Below are 8,733 nucleotides of genomic sequence, written 5' to 3'. Positions count from 1 at the left end.
CACACCCACACAGGGACCAACAACAACTTTTACAGGACACTGGCTCAGCCTGGCAACCTGATGAGTTACAGCAAATAACAGCAATAATTTGGGTCTGAGGACTTGAGTATTTGAGTACACAAGAACATATCCACATCCCTGACATCTCGGAGCCTCTGTCTCAGGGAGAGCCAGGTTTTCAGCAATGCTGGATGAAAATGCTCCCTGGCACTGAAATCATCCCAGCTCCACAAGGGTGGCAGGATCTAATTCATACACACAACTTTAAAATTCATGCTTTGAATCCTGAGGTCTTGTTTTGCAGCTGGATAATACAATGCACTGCTTATTTCTGGTTTGATAGCACCCAAAGAACTTTTGGACTGACTTTTAGGTTTCTGGAAAGCATCTATTACAGCAGACCTTTAAAATACAAATTAATGTGATCCCCTGTAGAGAAAACACACAAGATCATGAGTCCCCTTAATAACACAAAGGGGATACCTGAACATAAGTATAAAGATATATTAGTGCTATGTTTTCTTTTTTATGAGAACAATTTAGTTTTCCCTGTCCTTCCAGCCAGACTTGGCTAGTGTGATATTGAGAGAGGAATCATATACCTTCAGAACGGCTGACAGCCTGCTTTAGGCATTATATCTGAAAGCAAATCAGCAGCAGCAAGAAAATTGGCATTTAGAGAGAGAATAAATTACAGGACGTTGAAATATCTCTACTAGAGCTGTAAAAAGTAGAAAAGGAAAGAATAATAAAAAGATCACCTGATATTCGTGGCAAGGCCGAGGAAGGGAAGAGGAAGATGAAAGGAAGAAGATTTTGTTGTAACCACCATGTGTGGTTTGAGAAGACTATGATACAAAATGCTGGAAAGGCTGCAAAATCTGGCACTCAAAGGTTAGGACACAAAGAATAACAACTGCCTGTGCCACCTGTGTTTAGCCCCACCATGTAGATAACTGCAGTGCAATCCCTGCACAATCACAGATTATTTTTTCCACAAGATCCCTGCACCACTGCCCAGAACACACATTCTGGAGGAACGAGCTGGGGCTGTCAGTGAGAACCTGGCTTTGGCTCCTTTTCTGCAGATTCTGGAGGTGTGTGGAGAACAACGTGAGGGGTGGAAGGAAGGAAAGAGAAGCTCACTTTAGCAGCCATACAGGTGGATCCTGCTTGAGCAGGCTGGATCTCCTTCCCTGCCACAGGATGGGAGGTCCCTTTGTGAGTGAACTTCCCCAGGTATCCCTAACTCTCTTTTTGTCCTCTCTGTGTGGGGGACATGAACCTGCCTTGCTGCTCTGTGCTGTCACTCACAGGGGCCACATGAATCATTCCAAGCATTACTCTGAGCAGAAGAAGTGCTAGATAATATTTACTATTGAAAAGGAATAAATAAACCCAGCTATAAACCCACTAGTATCCCCAGATTCCTGGACTCAACGTGTTAGCAAAATTCCTGCTTCTTAGTTTCACATATATGGAATTGGGATGCTCTCCTTTCTCAGGATCCCTACACACCCTTTGTGAAGAGAAAGTTTGTGAAGTTCTCTTCCACACAGCCAAGCAAAAGACTACAAATAAGTAAGTGATTGTATCTCCAGAGCAAGAATGGTATGTGATTGAATTGTAGGGATAGTGCTGCACCCTGTACCCTAAGGAATAATCAGGAAGGGTAAGGGAAGATTGAGCAGCTGCTCATTTGCTGACCACCTTCATTCTGTGTGGTCAGTGAGGTTCCCTGTAGGAGAAAAACTGATCACCTAAGTGCAGACTGCATCCTGGGTACAGATAGGGGAATCCTGAAATGAAGTTACACAGCAATGGAATTGGCGTTGACTTTGCAAGCAATGCTATTTTAGCAGAGCTTTTGTGCATGCAATTTCCTGCATTTTTCAAAAAGGCAGAGGAAGCAGCAGTTTCACCATATTTATGGCACTGTCAACATCTTTGTCACCTGGCTCAGAACATCCAGCACCTTGCTCTGTGCTAATGACAGTAACCAAGGGCAAAAATAAACTTTTATTGGTGTAGGTCTTGCACAGTGAACCTTCCACCAAACTTTCATAGACATTTGATGCCAGTAAAAAGGGATCCATCCCATGGCCCCAATGAAAAGTACTTTTTCTGCCCTTTCCCCTAAATCCTTCCTACTTTATTTTTTCTCCACTTTTCTTCCAGTTCAGTCCCACCTTCCTATCTACCAGTATTAACTCACAAACTTCACTGTCCAAGACCAAATCTTTCCCTCTACTCCCACACCTCTTCCTCAGCTTCTCTCAAAAGCACTTGAAGTAGACAGGTATGGGCACATGCTGCAAAAGTCATGGCAAATGCAGAGTCAGCCACTTGGGAAATTCTGTCTTTGCCTCACTGCTGTGGAATATTAAGAATATTTCCAAAAAAGAAAAAAAAAAAGCCTACTGGGTTTATTTTGTTTGTTGGTTTGGGTTTTTTGTTGTTTGGTTTTGTTGGTTTGTTTTTTTTTTTTTCAAATGGATGAAGCAATTATTTTATCTCATATCATTCAATATCAGAAAAGCAAACAAACAAGAATAAGAGTGTGAGGTCAGACCAAAGGTCCACCTTGCCCAGCATCTTCTCTATAATTGAGTGACCAAAGCAGATGTCTAGGGAAGAGTAAGTTTAAATAAATCAATAAATCTGCCTAAGGCAGATATTCAACACTTTACAGTCTTATAGCAGGAAGTGTTTGACAACCTCAAGAATATTTTTGTTCTGTAGCACCCAATAAATTTTGGATACGTTCTGAAAATCCCACTGGAGAAGCCTTAATTCCTGAGATAGCTAATAACACACAATTGGAGAAAACAAACAAGTTCCTCAAAGAATACAAATAACAACACTTCTGGCACATCACCCCTCCTCCTGGACTGTCATTTTTTTCTGCTTGTGCAAAACGCACTGGTAAGAAGTTACTTCCATCCAAACTTATAATCTCCCTCCCCAAGATGCACAAAATTTCACCTCATCATTCCACTCCCACAGAATTAATATCAGCCTGGTTTTAAAGGAAAAGCTCTGTTTGTCAGAGGTCTGGTTGGAGTCTTGTGTTATGTATTCTTATGCTGAAGATGCAAACTCATCCAACACTGGCTAAGTGCTAAAATTGCAAACCTGAGCTACTGCTGCTATTAAAGTTCTTAAGGTTCTCAAAGGTCTCAGTTAACTCAGAGGGATTTCTCACTAAACCTGGCCTGCCCAGCAAAGAAATGTATTTTTCACATTTGCCACTGAACTTTTATACCAGCTGGTATAAAGATTTGCTTTCAAAGGTTTTGGGCACTCAGGATACAGACACCCTACCTGTGGGGGAAATTCTTCCTCTCTCACACCACAGCTGGACCTTCCAACCAAGAACTGCTCTGGTCCAGCATCAGCAGGTGAAGGTCAGATTAAAAATCAGGGGTTTGTGTGTACCAGAGTTTCCCAAGCTCTTTTCCTTTGGGAGAGTAGTGTCCCCCATCTCAGGAAGCCAATACTGTCACCAGCAAACACACTGATTTCCCTATCAAACTGCATCTGTAAACATCTGCCCACTGAGCAGCTGGAGTTTCTGTCTGGTGAGTTATTATCCAAGCAAAGCCTCTCAAGAGCCAATTGTTCTGAACTTTTTTAAAGCAGGCAAAATGCTCTTCTGCCAGGGTCTGAAGGAATCTCCAGGGATTCCACATCTCTGAGTCAGGATCCATGGTGCACCTTACCAAAAAACCCCAAACATGTTGCATTTTCTGAACCTGATGCCAACCACAGTGTCATAATTACTGGCTAAGCACAAGCAATTAAACCAAAGGGAATGGATGGGGAGCAAGCAGGAAATGAAGCAAGAGTTGAGATTATCTGTTAAAAACAATAGCAATGTCCCAGAGGAAACAGCAGAAAAGTCATTAATTGTAGAATGCCCCCTCAAGGTCTGAATCTAGGCCAGCAAAGTTCATTCTTTCCAGGACTGAGCACAGGATCAAAGGCACAGCAAAGCTCACAGCCTCACCAGAGAGGGCAGGTGTTGGAAGGGAAAATGTTACTCAGGGCTTCTCTCAGGCAAAAAGCAGGGATTTTAGGTCAGCTGGGGTTTACCCCAGCCCTTCCCTTTTTGTTTCATCACTTTTGTCTCCCTGCAATTTACCTTTCTTTGCAAAAATAATAGCTTTTAAAAAGCTGTTCCGAGACATTTTAAACAGAAACTGCAGTTGGAAATGGAGGAAATAGAGGAACATGTAAACAAGACAGTCACTTGTATAAAAGAGGCAACTGCACCTGTCAATAAAGGATGCACTGAAGAAAAATAAGTGCAGGTCTTTTTGTAAGACTGTGAAAGAAGAAAACTTTGTCTCAGATTTTCCAGGAGTCTCTGCACACTTCTGTAGATTTATTTCTGTGTACAATAACAACAACACCGAACAAATGCAAATCCAGGCCTGACCTTTGTGGGTTTCCCCCCCCCATCCTTAAAAGCAAATCCATGCAAGCCCATACAAAACTTGAACTTTGTGATGTGAAAGGAGGTGCCAGGGTTCAGCCAGCACCTGAACCGAGCAAGTCAATCCTTTGAGGCTGGCTCTTCTCCTCCTCTCCCACACTTGTGGCTGATATTTCAAATCTATCAGAGGCTCTGAGATAACATCTCCCCAACAGTGGTTGTGGCCACCAACTTTCTTTATAATCTCTCACCATTTTTCCTATGTAAGAGTCTTAAATGAAGTTTGTTCCAGACTATTAACCTATGACAGAAGACTGCAGAGATAAGATTTCACTGACATATAGAACAAAGAAAAAGAAAGGGTGTGAAAATTGCAATGACAAGGTTGCCTTCATAGTTCAAGATGTATGAAATGAAATGAACTAAAATATCTGACAAATGTCTGGATAACACACGTTGGGCACTACTCACTGAAGCTGAGTCAATCAGAACTGCATTTAATGGACAGCACAAAAGATTTCATTTACAAACACAACTCCCTAACTGGAACATCTTAAATTTATCCAATATTGTACTGCTTTCAGGAATAAGTGATGCAGCCACTGCTACCAGGACATTTATTCTCAAATCACAGCATCTCTAAACCAGGCAAAATAAATATTCCATTACACTGAGACCAATTCAGACTCTGTCTGTAAGAGGAAAAGCCATGGCTTTGGGACAGCTCCTATGTCACAGTTAACCTGATCAAGCAAGCCTCATGGGTTGGACAGCACCAAGCCATCGTCTGACTGCAGGCCAAAGATAATCTTCCACCTTTGGCTGTGCAAAAAGCTTTCATGTACTCTAAAGGGAAGATGGTTTCAAGCTGAAAATGCCACAATTCTGCAGGAAAAGGAAGAGGACTGAAATTAGGGACAGACTGAAAGGAGCAACTTTCATAGTTGCCATTGTGGAGCAAGAACAAACCATCAAAAGCAAAAGCAAGGAAAAATGTGAAGCCCTGTGTGCAAATCTCATCCTCTGTGGAGAGTTCCTGCTGAAGGGCCTGTGGTAATGCCTCGTTTGACACCAAGCTCAAGTTTCCTTCTGCACAGCCACAGCACAGAGGGGTAGTGCCTCCCATTGCCCTGAGATTTGGCCCAGTGAGTGACACCCTCCCTTTCTGCTGCAGGTCAAAATCATCTGTTAGCTCATGTCCTTCACACCCTCCCTCTGGGAACCTCCTCTTGGGATCACCCCCAGGAGAAAGGGGATGCTCCAGGGCTTTGCAGCTCCCTCCAAGGGGCACCAGGATTGCTGGATGCCCCTTGCACCCTCAGAGATCCAAAGCACTCCACCTCCTGCTCTGCTTCCTCTTTTCCATTCCAGATTGTCACACAGCAAGTATATAAATGTATATAACCCCGTGAAAAAAAACAGGAAAGAGAAAACCAGAGAGCAGCAAAGCAGCAGGGTAGGAGAAATACTACATTGTTTGTTTTTGCTAGGGAGCAGAACACAGTCCATGGGAACAAAAAAAAAAAAAGGAAAAGAAAGAAAAAACCCCTACATGAATGGGTCTTTTTTTCCATTGTTGCTCATGACCATAATTTAGCAATGCATTTACTAGCCACTGTAATCATCAAACAGGCACTGACAATTAACAAAAAGACCATGAAAATGAAAGTAGTGAAATGGAAATGAATCACAGCTTCACCACAGCAGAAAACATCTTTCTGAAGAAAGGCAGACTAGAATGAACACAACTCCAAGTAAATTACATATTAATTAAGTGAATTAGCAGTGTTGCTATTGTCCCATTTGGCCACTCACAGGCATTTTACAAAACAACCCTTGCAGCTTTACGAGCTTCTGTCTTTTCACCACATCCTTGTGTAATGCCTGCTTCCTCACTGGGATTCCTATTTCCAGTGGCTGCTGGATGGCAGCAAATCCCTCCATCCATCCCACACCAAAGCAGCCCTGCACAGGCCAGCTCCAGCAGTTCCTCTGAGCAGAGCCCCTCCCTCGTGCCAACCCCTTTTTGGCAGAGGGCCTGAGTAGAACTGGTGAGTGTGGACAGGATAATGCATTGTGACAGACAAGGGGACTGTGTTCCTCCTGTTCAGCTTTGCACATGCCCTTTAAGGTCTATATGCTTTCATTAGAAATCCATGTTATATGAGGGAAGTGTTAGATAAAACCAAATTCCATTTCAAATACTTAAAATGTCTGCTTTTTAAAAAAGTTCACAAGAACTTCTGGCTTGTATGAGCAATCATTCCTGTGTAACTGCAGAGTGGCAAACCTTCTGAAACCTGCTGTAGGGCCATTTGCATCATTGCCAAGGGGCCAGACAGATTCTTTGTATTTTTCAGGTATAGGAGTGTATTCTATTAAAGAGCCTGGCTTCAGGACCTTTGCACATAAAAAAATCAAATGCTTAATGGGAATGATCTTAAAAAATGTTTAAAAACCTGGGGTCCTTGTGTAGGCTGTATATCCTATTTCTTTGCTGTGTTGTCAACAACTTGTCAATAACAAAGGCAATATCAAACCAGCATTTAGAGGCAAAGGAAATAAATACAACCAAACATGCAACTTCGGAGAAATGTACAAGCATTGTGGCTTTGCAGTTGACAGTTCTCTAAGGGAAATTGGCCTCCTGATGCTGAGCAAATGGGTGGGCCAATTACTAATCTGCTCAAACAATTTTCATTCCAAAATATTGCTAAAATCGCTGCCATAATGGAGCAAACATCTAATATCAAATAACTGTCAAGAAAAGCTCAGAAGCATGCAGGTGCCCTCCCTAGAAGAGGTGGGAGAAGCCCTGCCCTTTCAGCTAGGTTTGCTGCAGAAAAGGCTTACCAGGATGGGCCCAAATGAAGACAGAAAGTTCTGACCTACTGAGCATCTAGTCCTGACTTAAGCTGGATCTCACAGGCTGTAATTCATTACAGCACACAGCACCCCTTCTGCAGCCCTGCTCTTGGCATAAATGGAGTCACAAATCACCATTGTTTGGGATTATTAGAGGTCTTTCTACATCAGTGTTATTATTAGCATTTGGGTTTAAATGAATAGTCTGCCATTTTTAAGCTACAGTCAAACAAACGAGACTCCTGGTTCTGCAGCCCCACACTGTCTCTCTTGAATGGAAGGCCAACATGCATTTTTTGGCTGTGCCTGTCAGTTCTCCCTGACTTGATAAAGAAAATTCAAATGCCTACAGACAAATTAAAGTGGGAGCATAATGCATTAAAAGAGTACTTGTGGGATGTTGACATTCAGCTGTGAACTTCACACCTTCATTCTCTCCTCACGATGCAGCAGAGCACAGTCCTACATCCTGAAACACAGCAAACTCCAGGGCTGCCACTGTGCAGCTCAGCACTGCTCTGGAATCTTTGCCTGTTTCATAGGAAGGAAATATCTGTGTTTGTTTCAAACACTTATTGAGGCCACAGCACTGGTGTATTGTAAGAGATCACATCCCTTACAGGTAACAGAACAGTGGGTTGGGCTAGGGTCAGTCAGTATTTTATTCCTCAACCTCAATTCTCAGTTGAGGTTGTAGATAACAAGAAAAAAATAATAATTTTCCTTCCAGTAAAATATTTAGCAGATTTTTCTATGGTTTTGTCCTCCTCTTAGACAACAAACACCAAGAACTGCCAGAGACAGTGTTTACATGACCAACAAAGTGATCTGGACTTCCTGGGCCAACTGAGAAATTCTGTTTCACACTCCAAAAGACAAAATGCTATGGAAATAAGTCATGTGCACTATATACAAAGCAACTCATGAGCCCAAATGTAAATCTTGTTTCATCAGATAGCTTGGCTCTACAGCTGAAGTAATTATTTTTTTTGAGTGTTGTGGATGTGTTAGAAGGATGTGTTTCATATGTATAAATTACCTCCTGCCTTGTAAAGCTATCATGAAAATGAGATCTTGCTCCAACTCAAGCAAGCCCAGAGATAAAGGAGACAATAACAACAACAAAGAATATCAGCCCTTCCACCTCCCTGTATAAATAGCTTGAATAGCCTCCTGCATTTCAAGGGTTCTTGTCACTGATGATCTTTAGGATCTTGTAGCTGAACTCTACACTTCAGCAATGAGGACATCCAGTGGCAATCACCAGTTAACTTATGTGATGTGAGTGCTTTCTGCAAGTCTGAATTTGGTATCTGACACTATTTTTGTGCTGCTTACATCTGCATGGGATGAATAATATCCCTTTTCTTGTTTGGTGACTATTTTTCTTGAGCTAAATTGCCTATTGACTCTAGCCTGAAGCTAAACAA

Source organism: Passer domesticus, chromosome 5 (genome assembly GCF_036417665.1).
Source record: "Passer domesticus isolate bPasDom1 chromosome 5, bPasDom1.hap1, whole genome shotgun sequence".
Taxonomy (NCBI): Eukaryota; Metazoa; Chordata; class Aves; order Passeriformes; family Passeridae; genus Passer; species Passer domesticus.
This window is presented reverse-complemented; position numbering follows the sequence as displayed.